This window comes from Lates calcarifer, linkage group LG16_LG22 (genome assembly GCF_001640805.2).
Source record: "Lates calcarifer isolate ASB-BC8 linkage group LG16_LG22, TLL_Latcal_v3, whole genome shotgun sequence".
Lineage (NCBI taxonomy): Eukaryota > Metazoa > Chordata > Actinopteri > Centropomidae > Lates > Lates calcarifer.
Genome location: NC_066848.1, coordinates 14,546,338 through 14,570,373, shown reverse-complemented (window position 1 = coordinate 14,570,373; position 24,036 = coordinate 14,546,338). Strand labels below are relative to the sequence as shown.

At 40.4% G+C, this 24,036-nt stretch overlaps 1 pseudogene; it reads left to right on the top strand.

Annotated features, from left to right (window-relative positions):
• Positions 1-280: 280 nt before the first annotated feature.
• The window catches only part of LOC108896225 (calcium/calmodulin-dependent protein kinase type II subunit gamma-like), a 74,310-nt pseudogene continuing 50,554 nt past the window's right edge, over positions 281-24,036 (top strand).

Sequence of the window (24,036 nt, the reverse complement as noted above, 5' to 3'; positions counted from 1 at the left end):
TGTTTGATTATTATGGAGACCCAAATGCTATGGAATAAAAATGGGGTAATACAACGTTGTACAAAGTGCATTTTCCTGATAATAAATACATACTTTTACTCAAGTAAAAGTTTGAATATAGGAATATTATATTAGATTACATTATGCCAGTTTTTGGTTACATTTTCATTTGTTTTTATTATTGTTTTTAAACACAGGGTGACACATCTTAACAATAGAGGATCTTTGTTACTACAGCTAGGCTCCCCTCTCTCCTCCCCCACCCTCGCTCTCCTCTCCTCTCCTCTCTCTCCCCTCCCACTCCCTGCTCCTCGCTCACAGCTCGAGCCTCTCTTCCCCCCTCTCTATCTTCACGAGTTCTCCTCCCGAAACCTGCGCGAGGCGGCCACTGAAGCGCGAGGCGATTCCCCCCTCTCCCCTTCACTTCAGTCAACATGGCTACAGTTGTAACCTCGACCAGATTCACAGACGAATATCAGCTGTATGAGGAACTCGGAAAGTAAGCGACCGTCAACACCACCACTACCACCACCGCCGCCGCCGCTGCTGCTCTTGTTGCATTCAGTCTGTGTATGTGTGTGTGTGTGTGTGTGTGTGTGAGCGAGCGAGCGTGTGTGTATGCGTGTGTTTGCACGTTTTTCTCCTCTCTGCTGCTGCTGCCATTGTGCGCGTTTACTTCAGTGTTGACAAGGCAGAGGGGGCTGTCAAAAAACGGGGAAGGGTAGGAGAACCTCCAGAGGCAGGTTCATGTTTGCACTACAGAGGCTTGTGTTTAATCCTCAGCGTGTTTTCAAAGGTGTATCGCAGCTTCGTAACCCGAAAAAGGTGTGAAACACCCGCTTATTGGACCAACTTGTTTGTCAGTGTATCCGCAGGCAGCACGCGTCGAAAAGTCGTTTGCATTTATCCGTTGCCTAGTGGCATCTCCAGGCTCCTGTTCAGTCATTCAGCTCTGTTGTTGTGCATTTTTGAGGAGACTGCAGGGCTACTGTATATGTCAAGCCCCAAAAAGATGAAGACAAGGCTTTGCTGCAAACAAGACTGTGGCGGTTGCTCATTTTGGCTATGCGCACCACCACTGTATTCATTTCAACATGAAAGGACCCATAGGTTACAGGGTATATCTTGGCTACAAAGCCACTCTGTAACATCTAATCTCTGCGTGTGGCTAATAGAGCTGCTCCACCTACCAATACAGCCGAATGTAAAGGAGGAGTCTGACAATCAGGCCTGAGAAGACACAGTTAAATGTTAATTCTACCTTTCAGTGGCTTCATTCTCCTGTGACCCTACTCACATTTCTCCCTGTGAGCTAATGACTGGGTCCTTTCACAATGAAACAAGCCCTCTCCTCCTCCCCCTGTCACGCACTAGTAGCCAGGACCTCTTCTCACATCTCATACACAGAATATCAGACTTTATGTTTTAATTATGCATGTGACACCCTTTCCCCCTTCTCCTTAGTTGTATGTGATTCATGCATTCCTTTAGTGTGTGACAAGTTCAGCGGCACAGCCGTGCACTTTCCCCCTGTGACACACAGATGTGATGGGCAGTTTTGTTACATTTGAAGTGGTCGTGTCGTCTCATCAATTTTTTTTTTCTCTGCTCCAGGGGTGCCTTCTCTGTCGTTCGCCGATGCGTCAAGAAGTCCACCGGGCAGGAGTATGCTGCTAAAATTATTAACACCAAAAAGCTCTCAGCCAGAGGTAAGTGCAGCTGATGTGCGTTGCGTGGCTCAGCATTACAGTCGAGGAGCCACATGAATTCATATGAACTGAAGGCTGACAACAGCAGGCTGCTGTCCACGCTGCTGTGGCTTCTCGGTGATGTCAGTTCAGCTGCAGGCTCGTTAGTTTATTTCCTTAAGAGCAGCGAGCCAGGCGCTCTGTCCCGTCCTTGTCAGCAGAGATTCCTGAAAAGCTCGAGGCCACTTGGCAGAGCTGTGCTGCTGTGGTTTGAATTGTACGGCGAGCTTCAGTGGGCTTTGGCAGTCGTCTGCGACCATTTTTGGTTTGTTATGGTTACTGTTGGTCTCTCGCAAAGGACTGTGTGTGCACCAGCTTGACCTTTAGCCTAAAATATCCTCAAGTCTTACAGCAGCTCAGCAGTCCTGGTTTAAAGCAACTCATTTTAATAGTTTTTGGACATAGTTTGTGTTGGTTATGAAAACATTGTACTCACACACTTAATTGCTGAAAATCTGGGAACACGACAACATTGATTAAAAGAGAACAAACAGAGCACGAAAGTCAGATGATCAGACAGGTTTTAAGCAAAGCCCGGGGTACAGACTGACTGTGCTCACAGTTTTCCTCAGCTCACAGCTGAGCCTCCATTTTTCTGGAAAGTAAATGTCTGACATTTTTTGAAAACTGCAGGACATTTATCTACACTTTCTGCTATTTTTAATCCTTATAGAGTCAACTAACTCTCTCAGTGATAACTTGCATGATGCACAATTTAAAAAGAAGGAAAAAACAAAGATTCTTAAACCATTTCTCAACATGCAGATCTGTTTTCAGATTAACATGTGTCTAGACCTGTTCGGTTTTGTTGTAGTGATGGTGACATGTTCAGAGATCTCAGCTGTTACTTTGGTGAGTGTAATGTTCTTGTAACACTTAGAAATTAAAAGCAAAAACTATGAAAATAAGACCCAAGTTATAATAACCTTGATTTACCCTTTGAGTCGATGTGATCTGCCAGTGAGTGAGTGAGTGTGTGTGTGTGTGTGTGTGTGTGTGTGTGTGTGTGTGTGTGTGTACGTGTACGTTCTCACACAGCAACACATGTTGAAATACCACCGCCTGTTCTTCAGTATTTGTGGCAGATTTGTTGTCCTTGTCATCAGTCTGCCTGTTGCACTGTGCGTGTGTCACAGTATTTCTTCTGCCACGTAGCTGAATCCAGGCATTTTTGTCTGTTGACTGTTTTGATTGTCACATGTGTTCATGTTTGCGCACGTATTTCATCGATCCCTCTCTGTAGCTCTTCTTGCCTTGCTGTGTGAGTGCAATGCAGACTGTGTGTGTCTGTGTGTATGTGTGTGTGAGTGTGTGCACGCACGCTGTATGTTTTGTCCAAATGAGCATCAGACCAGGCCACCAAAGGTTGACTGATGATGGGAGCAGCAGATCAAGGGCCAGTTCTGGACTGATTGGGCTGCTCTTTTCCCAGGGGCTGAATTTCTGTCTCCCCCTCTGCCTCCTCGCCTCCCTCTGTCTCTCGCAACCACCCCCACCCTTGTCATCTTCCTTCGTTTTCATGTTGTGTTGTTCTGTCTCCCGTCCTCTCCCTCCCATCTGTAAACAAAAGATTGATTTGAGGAAAGATTTTAAAAACCCTTCTCACCAGACGATTTTGATCTTGTGTGTGTGTGTGTGTGTGTGTGTGTGTGTGTGTGTGTGTGGAGGGCTGTGTTGGCAGTGGTCCGGAGCTAGTAACCCGGCAACAGCAGGGGTGAAACTCTTCATCCTAGAGGCTGTCTGGCAGAGAGACCGCTTTCTCTGTGTGTGTGTGTGTGTGTGTGTGTCTGAGTGGTAGTCGCAGTTGTCACACACACACACACACACACACACACACACACACACACACACACACACACACACACACAAACACATATGTGACTGCTCTTTTCTCACTTAAAGCACAAACACAGTTGCATACATTTTCCTCTCACCTACTTAATGGTTCTCACCCTTAAGTATATGCATACAAGCCTTCACTGTACACACAGTTTCACATTGTGAAATACACAGGCATTAGTCTCTCCACCAGTGCGCAGTGCCCTTAATCAGAGCTGAAATGCTCTGGCACTGCCAGTGTGTTTTTCACAAATGCAAGAAGCATGTTCTCCCTCCCTCAACCCCCCTACACACACCATGCCTTCAGAGCTGAGCGAAAGGCAAGGAGAAATGTGTCACAGGGACAGGCACCCTTGTGTTAAAGAATAATTCTGGTTTATTACTTAGGCCATTGAGATCTGGGAATGCATCAACATTGCTTAGAAGTCAGACTAGTTAGAGAGACTAAGCTCCTGGGTTAGCCAAATGGATTTGGAGACAAAAACAAATGCGAATGATACCATTATTAATCAAGCCATCTGTTAAGATGCATAAGAATGCATCACAATTTACAGACTGACTGCTTTGACCTGTAGTTTCTCAGTAGTTTTGTATGTACACTGTTTTTTGTGCCCCCATTACGTTAGAGTAACAGAGCATACAATAAAATCATTACACTGTCCATCACAGTCTTCTCAGTTTAACTTCAGCCCAGTGTCTGACCAGCGGAGTAATAGTGAGAGACTGAGCTGTTTGTCTTGACTTTCTTCCAAGTAGTAAAAAGATAGCAAGTTCTCTTTCTGTCCCCTAATTGCGACATGCTGCTCTTGTGGCCAGTTTCCATGCAACTTGTGATTTCCTGTCATGTTGATTTTGACACCTTTTATTAATCTCAAAACAGACACCATACTTGTGACCTATGCATGAGCAGGCGAGAGCCCTGCAGGCTTTGCAAATTCATCTGCAATTTGCGAGTGACAATGATATGTGTAACAGGACGCTGCTGCCATTTGATGTGATGATCAGTCAGTCATTGCCATGTGCTGAGCCAAATCTTCATACACTTTGTCTTGTTATCAGTATAGTTGATAGATAATATTTAAAAACAATTTGCCAAAATTATTAAATACAGGATCCTGTAGTGTGTAGTCATTTCCTCTGACATTTGTGGTCAAGCTCATTGTTGCCATGTTTGTAACTTTGTACGATCATCTGATACAAAGCTGCAAATATTCTGATAATTGATAAATCGTTTTGAGACACTGAGACATGTCAAAATTCTCTGGTTTTAGCTTCTCAACTGCTTCCTGGTTTCTGGTTTCTGTAGTCCTCTAGGACTGTTTATCAGACAAAATAAGGCATTTAAAGACATTACTTTGGGAAATTGGGATGGACATTATTCACAGTTTTTATTGAACAAACAATATTCATTGAGAATACAATCTATAGGTTAGTCAGTTGCAGCAATGTTGCTGTGTTCCCAGACCTCAGCAACTGCTTTAAGTACAATGTTATCATAACTGTTGATAGCCAAAAAATGCAAAAATAATCCAATTTACAGTCAAGATTACACAACTGCAATCAGAAACGTATCTTCATTTAGAGTAACAGCCATTTAGATTTTGCTGTCTCCATGCACATACAAACATTAATATGTCTGGGCTGCTCAGTACACACATAGTACTGTCACTATGTTGTACTGCAGCAGCTAGAGGTTCAGGATCTTGCTCTTAAGAACTCTTTACAGTGGTATGTTAACACACACACACACACACACACACACACACACTATACTGTACATGTTTAGTCTGGCCTGTGTGTTCCATGATCAGTGTTTGCAAACACTGAACGTACAGTATATTGGATTTGGTGGTTTGATGTCTGGGGAACTTTGGAGTATCGCTTGTACTTACGAAGTGTGTTTGTGTGTGTGTGTGCGTGTGTGTGTGTGTGTGTGTGCAGAGAACAGGGGATTAAGCCCTGTTCTCTGTGGCTCAGGCAGGGCACATTGGCTGGCGGTGAGGTCAGTGATTATGGCTGGGTCGTGTGGCGTCACGTGCATGCGCACAGTCGCTCAGACAGATACTCACACATTCACACGTGGTCTGTCACTTCTACTGGCATTCATACACGTGTGCATCGTCACAGACACACAATGTCAAGAACACAAGTTTAGGTATCTCTGTATTATATATTATATTTTCGATTTTGGATAATACATCATCTCATTATGAACCATGTTAGCTTTTTATCTCAGCTAAGTTTATGAATTCTTGAAACTGCAACAACAGATGATAAGATTGATACCACTCTCATATCTTTCTGGTTCAATATAAGGCTACAGCCAGCAGTTGGTTAGCTTAGCTTAGCATAAAGACTAGGAGCAGGGGGAAACAACTAGCCTGAATCTGTCCAACAGTAACAACATTCACTTACCAGCACATCTAAAGGTCACTAATTCATGTTGTATCTTATTTGTTTTTTTGACAGATATATTTTTATTGACAGAACAGAACAAATTTATACACTTTACAGTTCAGGTTTACATTGGCCATCCCCTCTTATTCTTGTAACAAGGGTATTGAAAGGTACACCTGTACATTATTTAAATATCAGGTACTGTTAATTTTCCAAACTACATTGACTCAGAGGATGTGTCATACAAGATGTGTATTGATGCTGCGCTGCTGTCAGTAGTTGCGGATGTGTTGCTCAAACTGCTCATCATGCACTGTGAATAACTGGCCACTCAGAAGTGTAAATGTTCCTTTAGTCCAAAACTGATACTTAAAGCCGCAAATGCGGTAATGCTGTATTTCACAAGACAAGCGGTAGTGACAGTAGCATCAGTTCACAGAAGTAGGTAATGACAATTATTGTTAGCTAGAGTCAGTAGTGACTACCTGATAAAAATCGTGGGAAGCAGAGGTCAAGAAGGGAAGTGGGCCCACAAGCTTATATTGCTTTTACCTTAGTGGTGGAGGGGCTCCTGCACACTGATGAGGAGGGGAGATAGAGTTTTCTCTTCTTTGTCGCTTTTGTGAGTAGCCATGACCTCTGTACACTTTCAGTAGAGACTTGAATCCATTTTGTCCAGAGATAAAGCACCAGAAGTCAGTGGCTAGATTTTAAAAATACAAAAAAAGGAAGATTAGCAGATATTTTCATTTCTCTTTCCTGATAGAGGGTTCAGCACAGCAGCTCATCTTATTTTGTAAAAACTAAACCAAGCATATCCACGCATACACTGTGGAAGGAAGTCAGCGTTTGCTTTTGCCTGCTCAGCTTTCGTCTGCTGCTTTCCATTTACGGAGCTCACTTTCATCACCAATCTTCTGCTTTTACTGTGTCCACTGATGATGTTGCAGTAAATTTACAAAAGCCCACTTTGGACACGTATTCTTTAATTTGAATGGCAGCTTAACATGTTGGTCTACTGAGTCATTTTTACGTTAAAGTCACAACTGCAGTCTCTCTAGGTTGGATTGAGTAACATTTTCATTTTTTTGTGAATGCCGTCATGTTAACGTACTCTTCTCAGATCTGAGTAATTTAAAGAAAACTTTTACCCTTGTGGTGCAACTTGAGCAAACGAGGTTTAGAAAACCCTACAGTAATAATCTGACCAGCACTCTCTCTGTATATCTTCAAATTTCATTTGTGTCAGGTACATGGATGAACAAATGAATATCCAGCAAAGGTTTTCTGGGCACGTCCAACTGGTACGAGATCCTGGGGTAGACCCAGAACACGCTAGAGAGACTATATAGCTCATCTAGCCTGGGAATGTCTCAGGGTCCCACAGGAGGAACTGGAAAATGTTGCTGGTGAGGGGGGGTGACTAACTTGCTTCACTGCTGTAGCTGCAACCTGGCCCCGGATAAGTGGCAGAAAAGCTGAAAGGCTTTACATACAGCAGAATAAAATGAGAGTTTTAACTTAACATCCTGTCACTCAGCCTGTCCCAGCTGTCATTGGGCGGGAAGCATGGGACACCCTGTATGGATTGTCAGTCCAATGCAGGGCCAACACATAGAGACAAACAACCAATCACACTCACATTCACACCTTTAGAGTCACCAATTAACCTAAGTTGCATATCTTTGGACTGTGTGAGGAAGCCGGAGTACCTGGAGAGAACCCATGCAGGCACAGAGAGAACATGCTCCACACAGAAAAGCCTCAGGCCTGAACCGGGGCTCAAACCCAGAACCTTCTTGCTATGAGGTGACAGTGCTAACTACTGCACCACCATGCACAAGACATACAAAGACAAAACAAACAACAACAATAAAAATAAAATAAAAATCACATATATGTACACATCTACCTACAAGCACACATAGTATAGTGATAATAATAATAATGATAATAATAATAATAATAATAATAGTCAATAACAATAACTAACTAACAGATATTTCTCCTGTAACCAGTAATCATCAGTGTCCTACTTCAACCTCTGTACAGACCACATACAGAGGTGGGCTAGGCCTGCATCCCAGTCTAACAGAGGAACCTATCAATCCTTCCTTAATTTCACTCCCCCAATCCAACAAACTTTCCAAATTAGTATGCTCAAGATAGTGAATAAAAGGCACTCATACTTTTTATTTTTTTAAATAAAAAGTTTTGTTTTCCTTTCAAATAATAAGTACATTTTTCTAAGGATACACATACAGACAGTTGTGTTAACCATTTACCAATACTTGGTCTATATACATTTTTCCATTTTGCTTGTAACAAACATAGATCTACAATGATCTGGTCCTTCTTTCTTAAGGTATGCTCTTTGGGAACAGAGCACTTTTTACTCCACTACAGTTATTTTATGGCTTTAGTGACTACTTAGAAACTGTTAAAGCTTCTTCTGCCAAAATATATGTGAAGCTGAAATAATTTTTCCCTGCTACATGCCAACATTTCACGTTTCTAGCTTCCTGTGGTATTAGAACTTTAATACAGGATCTGAGAACTTCCTCCGCCATTGGTCATGTATCAATAAAGCTGTAAGGAACATTAATGTGAATTATGTCTGAATGACAAAAAGCCGTCACTCTAACAGACAGCAAGCCAACAATTAATGTATTCATGTCTTAACACATGTTATTGTAAGTGAAATGCAAAGCCTACTGCTGAGGTTGTAAATGCTTCCAACACTGAGTCACATAAGGCTGAAATTCTCCAGAAAATCAGTGATCACAAAACAGGTATATCAGCTTTGCCAGGAAATGGAAACACCTGCTGTGACATCAGTGATTGGGGGTGTGGTCTGAGGCACAACATGCTTAAGAGCAGTGCTGCAGTGGTTTAGGCTCATCAAAGTTATTGAAATGAAAATATGGATGTACAAATCTTTTGTTTCAGTATAATCCCACTTGATAGAACTCTGTGACGCTGTTAGAAAAGCCTGTTTAAAAGCTCTGGAGCTCTGCAGCTTTTGTCAGAGCATACAACAAACAATAAATGTGTCAAGCAGTCATAATGGTGACTGTTGTGACTGGTGAGAAAGTGCACACAGTTAGAAGATTTATATTGGAAAATATATAAACTATATTTTTCAGCTTTGTTGTAAATTAGCACTTTTCTCAGAAAATGTAACCATTTAGTATTTTCTACATTAAACAAATCAATTCAATATGTTATATATAGCTTCTTGGCATGAATGCATTACTGGGCACAGGCCCAGGGGTCAGAGAGGTCAGGGCTCCCTTGGCTGTTAATATTTCTTAGTCATAGAGCTCACTTAAAATATACAAAATAACTATGAAGAGATGCACAATGATCCCAAAGAGACAAAGCGATCACAGAGAAAACCACAAAAAGACCGTAGCAACAACCGTAAAGACACATCTCCCACAAAAACAGACACATGACCACAAAAGGCCACTTAAAAAAAAAGCAAGATGACTATAAAGAGACAGAAAATAACTACAGATGACACTGTTGGTGTTGGTTGGGGGTCTTTGTGCTCAGGTGTTCATTTTCTCTTAAACTGTCTATGCTTCTTAGGTGACAGTATACAGATAAACGCAAGTTGTGTACCTGTTCAGTTGGTTTTTGGTGTCAGTTTCAAGGTTCAGTTTGCCTTTGCTTTCACCTCTTAGTTGTTGTCTCAGTGAAGTTGGGACTGACAGTGATCAAGCTAGTCCTTAGTGGCATCAAAATTGGAACTATCTTAAAAAACCAAAAAAATTGCAAGGGACTGCGTTGATGGAGGCGTGTTGCTACAGGTACTGGTGAGAAGATGAAATGCAACCTGGAGAGGCCAGTTTGGTTAATATATCCATGAGTAATGCTGCACAGTAGTTCACACAACTACTAGACAGGTTTTTCAACTCAAGAAATTTATGACAGTCACTCTCACTTCATGTATTGAGATATCTACTTTTACTTGAACAGTGTTTTATGAATGACATCAGCTAGAATTACATTTGTTACTTTTTGGTTAGTAGCCTCTTCTATGTGTGCACAAGTAAAGGACAATAAACGCAAGGTCTGTAATTTTAAGAGGCAACACCTGATTTTGGGGTCACTCCACACCCAGAGGTGACACTAACACCCTGTTTATGCAGAAGTGAGTAGTAGAGCAGCAGCTACAGGATGCGTTCAGGTGCTGTATGGAATACAGGTCACCTGTGTTTTGGCAGCGCTCAGAACCAGGTTTATGTTTACCTGACTGATTAACATAAGAGTGTGCATGATCAAGAAATGCAGCATCAACTGCTGTTCACAGTGAGATCTAGCTTGACGGTGTGTCATGTTATTTTTAGCTGCAATTATGTGCAAAACCGTAAAGCGCGTGTATTTTTACACTGTTATTAGGTAAGGCCTTGTGATGTCAGAGAAAGAGGGAGGGAGACTGAGGGAGAGGCTGGCGGCACTCGTCCCACTGTTTAATTATTGAGGTGCATGGCTGCTCTGCTCTCGCTGAACATGGACAAGAGCTGAGAAGTGGCCCCTCAGACTCCTTTTCTTTGCTTCCTCTCTTCATCCGATTTTCCCTCGCGTGTCTCATTTTTTCGTCAGCCACCATTCCTTTCCTTTTTTGTCTCACTGTTTCTTTTGCCACTTCTTCCTCCCTCTTTCTAGTCATTTCCTCCCCTCTCTCCCCTCCCTGCCAGGCTGCCGCATCGCAGGCCATGCAGGCAGACAACGTGTGTGTGTGTATGTGTACGTGTGTGAGAATGAGTGTGTGTGTTTTCAGGCTTTTGGTGGGCTTCTAGTGCACTCGCTGGAGGCTGATTGGCGGAGGGCAGATAAACGTAGCAGCACTGTGTGGTGAATGTTTAATGGGACCAAATGTGAATATTTGATGAGAGGGAGAGAGTGAGAGTCATATATGGAAAGAGAAAGATGTAGATATGGAAAGGGAGAGTGAGATGGTCAGGGTTATGTGCTCCAAAGCAGAAATAGTGCATTGTAACACATCACATGGTGTCAGTCTTACTCCCACAGCATGCAAACGGTCTTCTTTTCTTATAAAGGCTTTGATACTGTGTGTGTGTGTGTGTGTGTGTGTGTGTGTGTGTGTGTGTGTGTGTGTGTGTGAGAACTGAGGTTCAGTGTATATTTCCAAGACTTTCCTCCTGTCATATTCATCTTGCCCTCTTTTTCTCTCTCATCTGTTCATCATTATCCCCCCTGTCCGAAGCATATGGCATCTTGTGAGAGCCAACTTGAATAAAATTTTCATTTGCCATATAGTGCTGGACAAGGACGGGGGATGCTGACTAAGATTGTTACTTCTGAGGGGATCAGTGCGTCACTAGAAGCTAGATTAATGAGTCAGTAGGGCTGTGACTAACAATATGATACGTACAGTAGTAATAGTAAGGCTACAGCTTGCAGTGTTTTCATGATCTGTTTTCCTGATTTATTTCTCAATTACTTGTTTGGCCTGTAAAAAGTGTCAGTCCTCACATTGGAGAAGCTGGAACCAGTGATTGGCATTTCTGCTCTGTAAATGGCTTTAACAGTCAATCAATTAATCATTTTAGCACAGCAGTAATGTGACCCTGCTCTGTCCTGTTCTGTTTGATTCAGGCTGGGTACTGCTCTGTTGTGCATTTGTTTTATCTTGAGGATTTTTGGTCATTTTGTCCTTATTCAACAGTAGAACATAGAGATGCACAGAAAACATAGGGAGAGAGCACGGCTGGATTAACAGACTGGGCACAGGCTGAGGGGCCATATTGTCTCTCTATGACTTTCTCAGTGTTTGAAAGTCATAGAGAGACAATGTCAAAAGAACATAAAACAACCAAAAAAGTGCAAATGACCACTAAGAGAATCAGTGTGATAACAAAGAGACACAAAACAACCACAAAGGGAAGCACCCTCTTTCTAGTCATTTCCTCCCTCTCCCACGGTGTATTGTCTGGGGGTTTTGTATAGGAAAGTTGGGGGGCAGTTTACCTGTCGGAGCTCAGTGGCTCGTTTTCTTGTAATCCATCCAAGGAATGACTTGCAGCAAAAATCTCCAGTGACATGACAGATTGGTGGTATACATCTTGGACCATTAGGTCACCAGTTAAGTGTTGTTGCATCTCTGTGTTCTAGAGCTGAGAGAATTACGTTGATTAATCAGTCAGTCAATCAACAGAAAAATTTCAACAAAAATGCCAAACATGATGTAAATTTAAGCGTCTTAAATGTGAGGATTTACTGCTGAATGTCTTCAGGCTTTAGGCTGTTGATGGACAAAACAACAAATTTGAAGACATCATCTTGGGCTCTGGGGAATTACATTGACAGAATAATAAATCGATTAGATGAGGAAATTTTTAGGAGAATAATTGATCGAGTTGATTAATTGAATAATCATTGGTCGCAGCCCTACTGTGTCTGCCTGCCATTGGATTACATTACATTAGAGAATCTCAGGTTTGTGTGTGTGCATGTGCATCCATCTGCGTGTATGTTTGTGTGTACTTGCTTGTCACTTGCTGTCACGTCAGTGTGTGTGTGTGAGTCATGGAGGAGGTCTTGTTTGTGTATCCCTCTTCTTATATTGGCAGCACGTTCGTTCATGTATGAAGATTGAAGAAAGTCAGGCTTGCCTCACATAATGACTGTTGGACATACTGGAGTGTGCTGATGCTCATGCTATTATTTCTATTGTAGTCTAGCTCCAACGCGTAAAGTCATTCGCTTCTAAATAGCTCTTTGTCACCAGCTTCTTTTTGTTCTTTCTTATGTATTGTCTCTCTATTGCCACTGAAACAATTAGTTGATTAAGTGATTAGTTGTGTCCATTTTGATAACCAGTCAATCATATAAGTTGTTTTTCAAGCAAAATCATCAGCTGTTCTCTGCTTCTGTGTTGTATGACTAAAAGTAATTTGTAAAAGTGGATCAGATGTAAAAGATGATCAGTTGATTCTCAAAATGGTTGCTGCTAACTTTCTGATCATTGACTAATTGATTAATTGACAAATTGTTGCAGCTCTGCACACAGTATAGATTTGTGTTTGTCCATGGTTGTACAGCACCAGAAGTGGTTGAATTAACTGTGTGTAAGATCTCTCTCTGTCACACACACATGCATATAACAGACTCATATTCAGCTGTGAGACGGGTGCAGTAATTAAACTTAACAGGTAAGTGAGTTACCGACAGTGAGATAATACTGTTTCTTAAATAGAGAGGTTTTTATTGAGATTATTTATTGCGACAGTTTGAAGATTGAGAAGGCAATAACGCAGGGTACACACATGGGAGAGGCATCCAGCAATAATGTCTGAGACTGTGTGTTATTGTGTGTGAGTGTGTGCGTGTGACAATGAGATCACATCATGTTGGCAAGGCTCTTACTCTCCAAATTTTACTCTGTGCCTCCCTTGCTTTTCTTTCTCTCTGTACCTATCCACGTTTATGTAACAATTTGTCACGTGCACAAATTCACTGCATATTTTTTGGGTTCAGTTTTTTTTTCTTTTTCGATCAATTGATTAATTGTTTTTGTCTATAAAATGCTAGAAAATAGAAAAAATGCCTTTCATCATTTCCCGCAGACCAAGGTAATGTTGTCAGTTTGTTTTGTCTGGTCATCAGTCCAAAATTAGCAGATATTTTGTGTACGTATTTAGGTGGTTTAGGTTTATGTGTAAGATAAAGGTGTCAAATCCTCATATTTGAGCTGGAAACAGCAAATATTTGAAATTTTTGCCCAGAAGGGACTGAAAAATGGTTACTTTTGTGCTTTTGTATCCTGAATCTTTTTGGTTAGTTTGGTAAGTTAGTTTATTTTTGCATTTTTTGATATTCAGATTAAACACAGATAAATTCCTAAGAAGATCATCAGCTATGTCTGGCTGTGTGTATGTGTGTAAGTGTATATACGAATGTGTGTCCACGGCTCTCCAGGCTCTTCAGACATGCCAGGGGATAATCTATTCCTGATCACACACACTTACTGTCAAGCTGTCAATCAAGCTGCTCGTCACCATGGTAACAGCCACCTTACATGCATCCTATCTTTCACACCTGACAGCCAAGATTACATAAACTTGGTCACCATATTCACGGGGTGTCATGTACAATGAATAGTAACACAGTGCAGTCAGATTTACCATTTAACTCTCAAGCCTTAAGAACGCCCGACTGTCAATCAGACAAATTGGTGTTTAGCATTGCACCCATATAACACTGTCTGGAGATATTGTCTTTTTTATTCTACGCATTTGTCCTTGCCTACATCACCAACAGTTTGGTGGGAGATTTGCGTGCATGATTCTAGTAGCAGCTAGTGTAGCCTCTGTCTGCTAACCCCGAGAAGAGATGAGAGACTGTTCACTCACTTTAAAAAAAAAAAAAAATCTTCTTGCAGTCATGTGAGACAGCATCAGTATTTTACAGCAAATGCCCCAAAATGACATGTTCATGTTCAAGTGACAATGCCCTCTAGTGGCTGTAGTTATTATGGCGGGAGAAAAGGAGGAAGTCAGATGAAGTTAACAATAATCAACAAAACATTATTCAGCTGTTTATTAGCCATTTTAAATAGACAGTCAGTGTTGTTTCTTTTAAGCATAGATGTTAAATAATCTTAACCATGTGTTTATTATTGTAACCATGGCGATGAATGTCCTTTTAACCTTAATGAAATAAGTATTTCAACCCAAACTAGGATCTCTCTTTAAATCTGCCAGATCTATCCCAGAGTTTGGTCGTTTGTAGAGATGAGGCACTGGCTACAGAGGTCAGTAACTCCGCTCCTTCAGATTTTTTTCACTTTCAGACTTGAAGTCTTCAGACCCAACTGATGCTTAAGTAATGCCACTTGAGTCACTTAATCAGATTTCACGCAAAAGACTTTTTTCACGTTTGCAGTATTACTCCCCTGGACCTGTAAATAGACATTTACGTATAAAATCAACAGCGTTCCCCTTTAAGCTATTTAGGAGTGTGGTCAGTACAAACACGGTAAGTCTGGGCTTGTGTTAGTTGTCCCAGTGGTAGGTGAGCTACACTACCTTACGTGTATGTACTTTCAGCCAGATTCCCTGACTAACAGATGCAAAATCTCAGCTGCAGCAGCCTGAAACTGAAAGACCACTGACTGTCAGCGGATCCCATGAGAATGCATACTTTCCTACTCAACATTACCCAAACAGGAGTAAGTTCTGCATTTGCTGGGGACTATTTTCTGCGTCAGATTAATAAACATTTGGTGCTCTGTAGATTTTACGTTAACAGTATGGTGTTTGTGGGATTACCTCAAACTTGAAATGAGGCTGCCTTTATAACACTTGTTAGTAGGATGTTGTTGGAAGGTTGTTGGTTTTAGTCGTGTCATTGGATTTGTTAACAGTAAAAAAAAACAAAAACAAATGTAAAAGTGCATAAGAGCCAAGTGTTTGTGAGCTGTCGGTAGCTTTCGTGGGTCATGAATATGTGAGGCCTTTTTAGTAGGAGGAACAATGTTAGTCTTGCACGGAGTGGAAGCTTTGAATACTTTAGCCTCTTATGGTTGCCTTAATATTTCATTTATTTTGATACTGCCAAAGCATACTTCATTGTTATGGGTCGCATATTTCTAAACACTGCTATTTCTGCCTCATTTAACTTTTCTCTTTTGGTCTCATTTCACTCCGTAATCTCCTTTTAAAAATTATTTATACATGCAGCAGACGTTCTGTCCACAACATGTTACTTTGCATATCTGATCATTTTATTGGTGTATGCTTTTGACTTTTCATTTTACAAGATGCAAACCAGGTATGATATAACCAAAACCAGCAAACCGCACTGACATCCATATTCGGCTCTAAATGCAAGGAAACGCATTCAAACACACATATGCTACCCCATGCTCACACAGCATAGTGATCTGTGTCAATATTGATTCACCTTTTGTTGTCATTATCTCCATTTACACTAAGGTTTCTTTGCTCAAGGCTGCTTTTTTCCCAAGAGGAGGATGTTTGACCAACCACACACACACACACACTCAGTTTATTATTCTCTCCTATTTGTGATGCCTTGTCAGTTATGTCTGTTTAGTCGTAGTTTAACCTTAACAGTTGACACCTGCCTGCAGGCTCTTGGCTTAGTCAAAATCATTTGGTAATCCCTGCTGAAAGCTGCTCTGCAGCTCTAACAACAGCTTGTAGTATCCCAATAAATTCAATAGAGTTGAGTGTACGGCTACATCATTTGGTTGAAGTATGTACTCATGTTGACTGGCGCACCACCAACACAGTTGGTGCGTTTGTGTCTGCTTCCAAGGTTACAATCAAAACAGCCTTTCATAATAAAAGTCTGCTCACAATAAAGGTCCTACTCAGGGCCTGCTGCTTTGACACACTTTTTGTGAAAATGTGGGCAGCGATGCAGGTTTTGTGAAGGCTTTAGTGAAATGAAGCACCACTTGATCACCAGTGGATTGTAATTACAAAATGAGCTGCCCCAGTATCAAGAGAGTTTGATGTCAGCACTTTTTCAAATTATCCAGAACTAGGATCATTTTAGAGCAGAAAATAGTAACTTACTTAATATTTTTTCCTTAATTGGCTCAAATTGAACACATTTTACATTGAAGTTGGTATGTATTTAAAAAAAAAAAAAAAAAGGAAAAAAAAAAAAACCTTATACATATGCAATGTGTCCCATCCCTCCAGGTGTGTTAATATTTGTCTAGGTCAAAGTCTTTTAATCACTTCTTTAAACCCTTCAGGAAGACTAAATTCAGTTTCAGCAGCTGAGCAATATTTGTGAATGGAAATATAAATAAACAGTAATTATATAATTTATAACTGGCACCAAACATGTAAGCATAATAATCCTATCCAACCTGTGTAGCTCTGAAAAACACTCACTTGAGCACAATGTCATAAGAGCGAGCACAGCTCATTGCAGCTCAAGTGTTAAGGACCTGCACTGTGTCCCTGCTTGTTAAGGTTGGTCTTTGTACATACAACAAACAGGACCTGTTACACAAGCCCCAACATAAACATCGAACAATGTGGATTTTGCCTGATAGGAATTGTAGAGCATTCCTGGCACATGTAAAATAACATTATTATTTGCTTTTTATGGAGGATTAACTTAATCACACAGACTGTATCACTGCTCAGCTGTCAGACATGATCTATGTCAGCTGTTGCTCTTTCCACAGCTTTACTGGCTGCATTAGATTTTTGTTCTACTGAGGATGCATGTCCATGTGTGTCTCTTGATGTCTTACCATAAGGACTGCAGTCTCAACACACAATAGAGGTCATTATCCCTTCGCTCTGGGAATAATAAGAGATAAGTGTGTGTGTGTGTATGTGTATGTGTGTGTGGCCTGTCAGCCGCTCATCAATGATTAGTTATCACAAAACGAGGATCAAGGCTGCACTCTGACACATCAAGGCCTGGGAACCTGGGCAGTGTTATTTATGAGATGGAATAAAGGTGCCAGTATTTGCCTTCAGATCTATTCTTAGCACTAATTTGGATGTTGTCATCGCACTGTTTTTTTTAAACATTCCTCTTGTCAATAGCTTGTCTCAGCTAGAAAATTAACATGCAGTGTGGGAAACACAGCTGTTGTACCTCTCCAGTTAACACTGGCCAGCACAAACAAGTGATTGTTAATAAAAGCCAGGTAAAAACATTGAAGAGAGATGGACATATCTATACTCAAATAGTTTACATGGTAAATTATGTATAATGTATATTTCCATAGCACTAAAAGAATACTCCACCAATTTAGTACTGTCAGACTCAGGATGAGTGGGTTAAAAAAAAGGATCAAAATTGGTGCAGCAGAACCAGAGTCGTGTCTGTCTTGTTTATTCCATGCCTTTTGCTTCTTTGTCAAAACCTGTGGGCCACATTACCCACAATGTAACCTGCAGAGAGTTTGGTCGGAGACTGGCTAATGTAGCCTCAAGCTGCTAACCTCAAGCAGAGGATCGGGCTACATAGGTCTTGGTCATTTCTTTTTAAGACCACACCTTCAGAAAGTTTGTAGTCTTCAGACCCAACTGATGCTGCCTCCCATCAGCACAACAGCTCATGTCATAGAATTTCTCTTTTTAACAGAAAATATTTTACTTTCACTAATTATTTTCAGTTGCCTTCACACTTATGTTTTTTCAGTCGTCATAATTAATGAAACTCTGAACTTCCTGTACACATTTCACATTGAAAGCTTGTCAGAAACAAATGATACCCTTTTAGCCGCTGGGAGGCTACTGTTGGGAAATATTGAGTTTCATTGATGGTTGTGTTAAAACAATGGAAACGTTTTGAGAAAACTTAATGAATGGTAGGAAACAAAACTTAGTCGTATAAACAGCAAATTAAAACAGGCAGATCAGAAAATAAAGGAATGTGTTTACTTTGATTCTCAATTTTAAAAAAGTAAACTCAGTGTCTATAATCGTGCACATTTTCTTAACCTCACAAACTTTGTATAGTCGTTGGTTTAAACTAGTGAAAGGATCGTGCTCACAGCTCTAATGCTGATAAGCTTTCAAATGTACTTAATGACATGTGGCATCGTGAGTTAGCAGAGTATTTGTGATAAATCAAATTTACCTTTAATCTTGTGTTGTATTTGCTTAGCCGCAGTGCAGTGTGGTTGAGATAACAGGAGGGAAAAAAACAGGACTTGCAGCAATGTAAGAAACCACAGGTGGCTGCTGTTTATATTTAGATGTGTTACTACTTTTAGGGGTGCTGTGATGTCACTGTGTAATGTGTTTTCACCTCCATTTAGCGAAGGGAGTGTAAAACTTTCACACGCTGGACAGATTTCTGCTCTGATCCATTATTTTAAAAGAACAGTAAAACTAAGAACATTAGTTTGGGGTCACTGGACAAAAATGATGAGATGATGATGCAGCACTAATGCCCCGGATTTTCTCAGTTCAAATTTAATGAAAAATGAAGGTTAAGAAGGGATTCTGCACAATACCAGAATAATTTCTATAAAATATTTTTCCCTCTTTGGGGCAGAGGTGTTGGTACCTTTTTAGGGGATGACAGTGTTTTCTTTATTGGCTGGATTTCTATTAAAACTGGTTCATGATCCTTGAAGGATGAATCTACCTCTAAATCTAACATCCTAACATGCTGAACTTCAGTATGTCATCATGCCTATAGGTAGCATGACAGTAGTTGTTTGGGGCATCCCGGGTTCCATATGAAATAATTTGTTTCATTTTCTGCCCAACCAATCTGACATGGAGAATGTCCAAGGCTTGGACCTGTCTTACAAAATATCAAATTCTTTGATAACAAATCAATAGTATAAGCCTGTGTACATAAAAACACAGAGGAGATGGACTGACTACAACTCCCAAAGTGCATTTTGGTTATAAACATCCAGCCAGACAGCTTTCTCTTTGTTTTGTGAGCTAGTAATGTTGACTTTAAACTTGATAAAACATTCAACATCTTAAAATAGGTTCACCTTTGGATTTTAGGTCAAAATTTGTATGAATTCAGCAACTATGATGCAGTCTCTTATTCCCAATATCATCAGTATGTGGATCAAGTAGCTTGTTAAAAATGTGTCCGATGAAGATTAAAAACAACATGTCAAATCGATATCTGGTGTGGCCACTCTTTGCCATCTGTTTCAGGAACCCTTGTTCTTTTTGTTGCTGGAGATACTTCTTTATGACTCTGGCTGTATGTCTGTGGTTGTTATCATGCTACAGAATGAATCTGGGACCGGACGCCTCCCAGATGGTAGTGTCTGATAGATAAGCATCCCTAAACATCTAAAGTGCCTAGCACTAGTGCACAGTAGTATAGTTTGTTTCAAATATAGGTCAACCTTTACCTACTGAGTGTTGACATGCTGTATGCTGTGTAGTATGTTTAAAATCTGGGCTGGTTCCGAGTAAGGTGGTTGTCAAACCAATCCTTGTAAGGATTTGTGCATCTGTGTACAGATGGTAAGGCAGGATCTGAGAAGGTAATGTATGCTGTCACATGTTCGTTCCCTCTGTGTTTGCATTTGGTATGAAACAGGGTGGTGGTGGTGGTGATGATGTATGACTGATGAAGGTTACAGAGCAGACAAAGGCTTTGGGGCAGAGAAACAGACAGTCGGTGAGCACAAATGAATAAGAGTCCCTGTGTATCTACAGACTTACTGTAGATACACAGGGACAGAAACAGAGATGAAGGTGTGTGAGGAGGAGACCGTAGAGAGATGTTGCTATGGCCTCACTTTTGTCTTCACTACCACTGTTGATGTTAATTACAGCCGGACTGTGTGTGCCAAAGAAAGGAAGCAAATACTCTGAATCACTTTGAGTATCTGTTGTGTTTTAAAGCGGATAGAAAAAGTATTATTATTTATACTACTAGGTGTAATATTGAGAGGTGTAGTATATTCAGAAATTGTTGATAGGGTTGTAGCAAATAATCAAATTTGAGATGCTTGAACAAGAGAACAATTAATTAATAGACCAATCAGTTCAGTTTGAGCCACATCAATGAGCTAACTAATTGATTAGTCAAGTGGGAAAATGAATCTGTAATTATTTTGATACTCAATTCATTGTTCAAGTCAGGTTTTCAAGTCAAAAAATGCCAAATATTTTATGCTTTCAGGTATTTAAATGTAAGGAATTGCTTCATTTTGGTTGGACAAAACAAGACATTTGGTGACTTGGTGTTATAACACATCAGGATAGATATTGCCGATGGATGTGTTTTCTTACTAAGAGTTAATAAGAGGAGTAGATAGGAAGTGTTTCCTGCCCTAAAAATTATAGTATAAAACCATGGATATTTCCCTTTAGAAAGTAACCTTAAATTACCTTAATTTGCAGGAATACTTGATGGATTAGTTGTGTGGTCAACCTGGTTAGTTTGAGAAACGGCCCCCTCCAGCCCTGTCTTGTGTATTCCAGCATATGTTTGATTATCCCATAACAACATTGACATAACCCATGCTAGCCAGCATGGCCACAGGTCAGTTGTAAATCCACAGTGTGTATGTGCAGCAGTAAGCAAGGGGTTGTGCAACCTGTTGCCATTCACTGTGATGTTGAGATCTGTTCACTGTAAACAGTTTCAGAGAAGGGGAGAAAGAAAGAAATCTACTTCACATAAGACACAAAAAAGATAAATGATTACATGATCGTGGCTTATCACAGCTGAAATCCATTTCATAATGTATTTCATTCATTCAAATGTATTTTGCTTGTTATGTGTCACACCAGAAAGCAGGACTTTGGTTGCTAACAGGACTATAAATTCACACAGTTCACTCAAACCACAGTCATACTTTCGACTTCTATAACTGTCTGCAAACAGTTCCTCTTTTCTTGGGCGGTTTATACTGATAGAGAATGTTAAATTAAGTGTATGGTGCAGCACAGCTTAAAGCTATGATTGCTTCCTCCATTTTGGACTCCACAGTCCGTTCCACCAAAGGTCAGAATGTCAAGATCAAAAAATCAAATGGATTCAAAATCACTGCTTGTGGTGATTACATTGACATGATTTGTATAAAATGTCAGAAAAGGATGAACAATGCCCATCACCAGTCCCCAAAGTCCAAGGTAATGTCTTCAGATATCTTGTTTGTTGCAACCGAAAGGTATAACATGTATGCACTCATTGAAACAGTAGTTAGTTCATTTTCTGTTCATCAACTCATTGATTAATTGACAAATAGTTCAAGCTGTAATTGATTTTGATGCAAAAGTTTGAGCGGAGTGAAAGTGACAGCACACAGTGATTCAGAGGGAGAGAATGTGGACGAAGACACTCTGAATTTAAAATTAACTTAAAAAGCGTTTAATGTAGATCAAGCTGAGTGCATCATCTGTCCATGCATATTTCAGAACATCATGCTGTTCTGTCTCCTGTCTATAAAGGGACAGAACAACAAAACTGCAGAGTGAAGAACATACAAACCTGGGTTTCACCAGATGCTACAGTATTCTGTGACGGATTATGTGCAGAACATTGATGATCCACCATACACTATTTGTCTGTCTAGAACAGGAGTTTTCAAAGTCTGTCACTCCTATATATATAAAGATACATAAATATAAGCCCCTATTTTGGCGTATATTGGGCACCTATAAAAGTATGCTGAATTAGCTGTTGTTGGTTACTGTCCATAAATCCTGTGTGAATTTGTGGACATCAGAGAATATAAACTGTTTGTTATATCTGTGTGCTCAGATCCGAGAACCTTAATTGCATGAGTTGCGTGGCAGACTCTGCTGCAGCTCCAACTGCTGACTGTGTTGATACGGAGGACAAATAAGCAGGTCAAACTACAATAAATAGTTAACTTAGCATTGTTTTTAACACCCTGTCATGCATCTGTCACCTCATGTAGTATCTTTGTCTCATGTCTCACCCACCCTGCTCTAGGACATTTCAAAAGGAAAAAAAATATAACTCTCCCTCAGTAAACGTACATGTGCTCAAATAATTTGGCATGTGTCATGCGGACGCCTTAATCAGGTTATCTCACTCACATCAAGGCTTATCTGAGTACGCATAAATTAATTAACAGAGCTCAATTATTTGTTGATCTTTCATATTACTGTATAGTATACACCCTATTTTTTGTGTTTTGATTCTGTGCATGAAACAGATCAATGAGTTTGCCAGATCATAGCCGAGTATTTGAAAAAAGTGCAGCATGTCAAGTGATTAAAAAAAAAATTTCCAGATGCAAATGACGCTGCAAAAGAGGTGGCAGGTGCTAGGTGCTCTGTAAATCCATCAACAGTAAACGCTAAACACCAAGTGGTCGACCATATGGGTTTTTCAGTGGCTGATGCTGATGCTGATATTTAGAGAACAGGGCAGCTGATATATAGCTGAATATATAATGCTGATCATGAAGTTGTTGTTGTTGGTTCTTTTTTCCCCATTTAACTACAAACATTCATATGTTTATATACTGCTTATAAATTATGAATAGTAGGGGGTTAATGTCTAGTGCTACCCAAATTGCTTATTTGTCTGAACAACAATCCAAAACCCAAAGATATTAATTTACATCTTTTATATCACATACGATAAACAGTGAATCCTCATAACAGAGCTGGAACTAACCAATGTTTGGTATTTTTGATTAAACAGTCAACTATCAAAATGTTTGGTTTTCTGCCAATCAAAGACTTTGAACATGGGTGGGTGTTCTCCATAAGACCTACCAGGAGCCTTTAAGGCAAAGGTCAGGACCTCAAAAATAACCTCATTCCCCCTTGATGCTGGAGAGTGTTACTGTTACTGCTGCCGTCTTCCCATGGTGTAAACACCCCCAGCTATTGGGATCATAAAGAAGAGTCCATACCCTCCTCTACCATTTCCCAACAGGAGGAAGTTTAAAGGAGGTGAAGCTGTAGTCATAGTTGCTATCCCGTTGGTCAGAGTGAACTTTTCCAACTAAACGCTGCAAGGGGTCCTGGCAGGGATACACAGACTCTTTTCACAATGCTGAGCAGCAACCTAATGTTAATGGTCTCTCCCAGCAGGTCAGCTAAGGTCTGTTTAAGCTTCATTTAATGGTTCAGCTTAACACACCCAGTGTGCCACACACACTGACTGAAGACTCTTTCTCTAAGCATACAGAACATAATGCAGAACTGAGAACACTGTAGCAAAAAACAAAATGACAGGAAAGAAGGATACACAGTGTGTCACTACATGTTTTGGTTGAGTTATCTCTCAGACCACAGCACACACAAACGCACATACAGACTACTGTGCTGCTGTTGTTTCATCCTAATTTTGAGAACAGAAAAGAAAAAAAATAGAAGAACTATGACTGAGCATGTCCTTTTCTCATAATCATAAGTTAACTTGAACTACAGCGTATTTCACAATATAAACACGACTTGTGTTCAGAGCAAAATTTGAAAGGACAGGGAGCAGCCACGGGGTCAGAACAATTTAAACTTGAATGACCATGTTTTGTAGATGAGGCATGCTCGAGAGGAAGTGGAAATAAATGAATATTTTTTTACAGCTGTGCAAAGCTGCA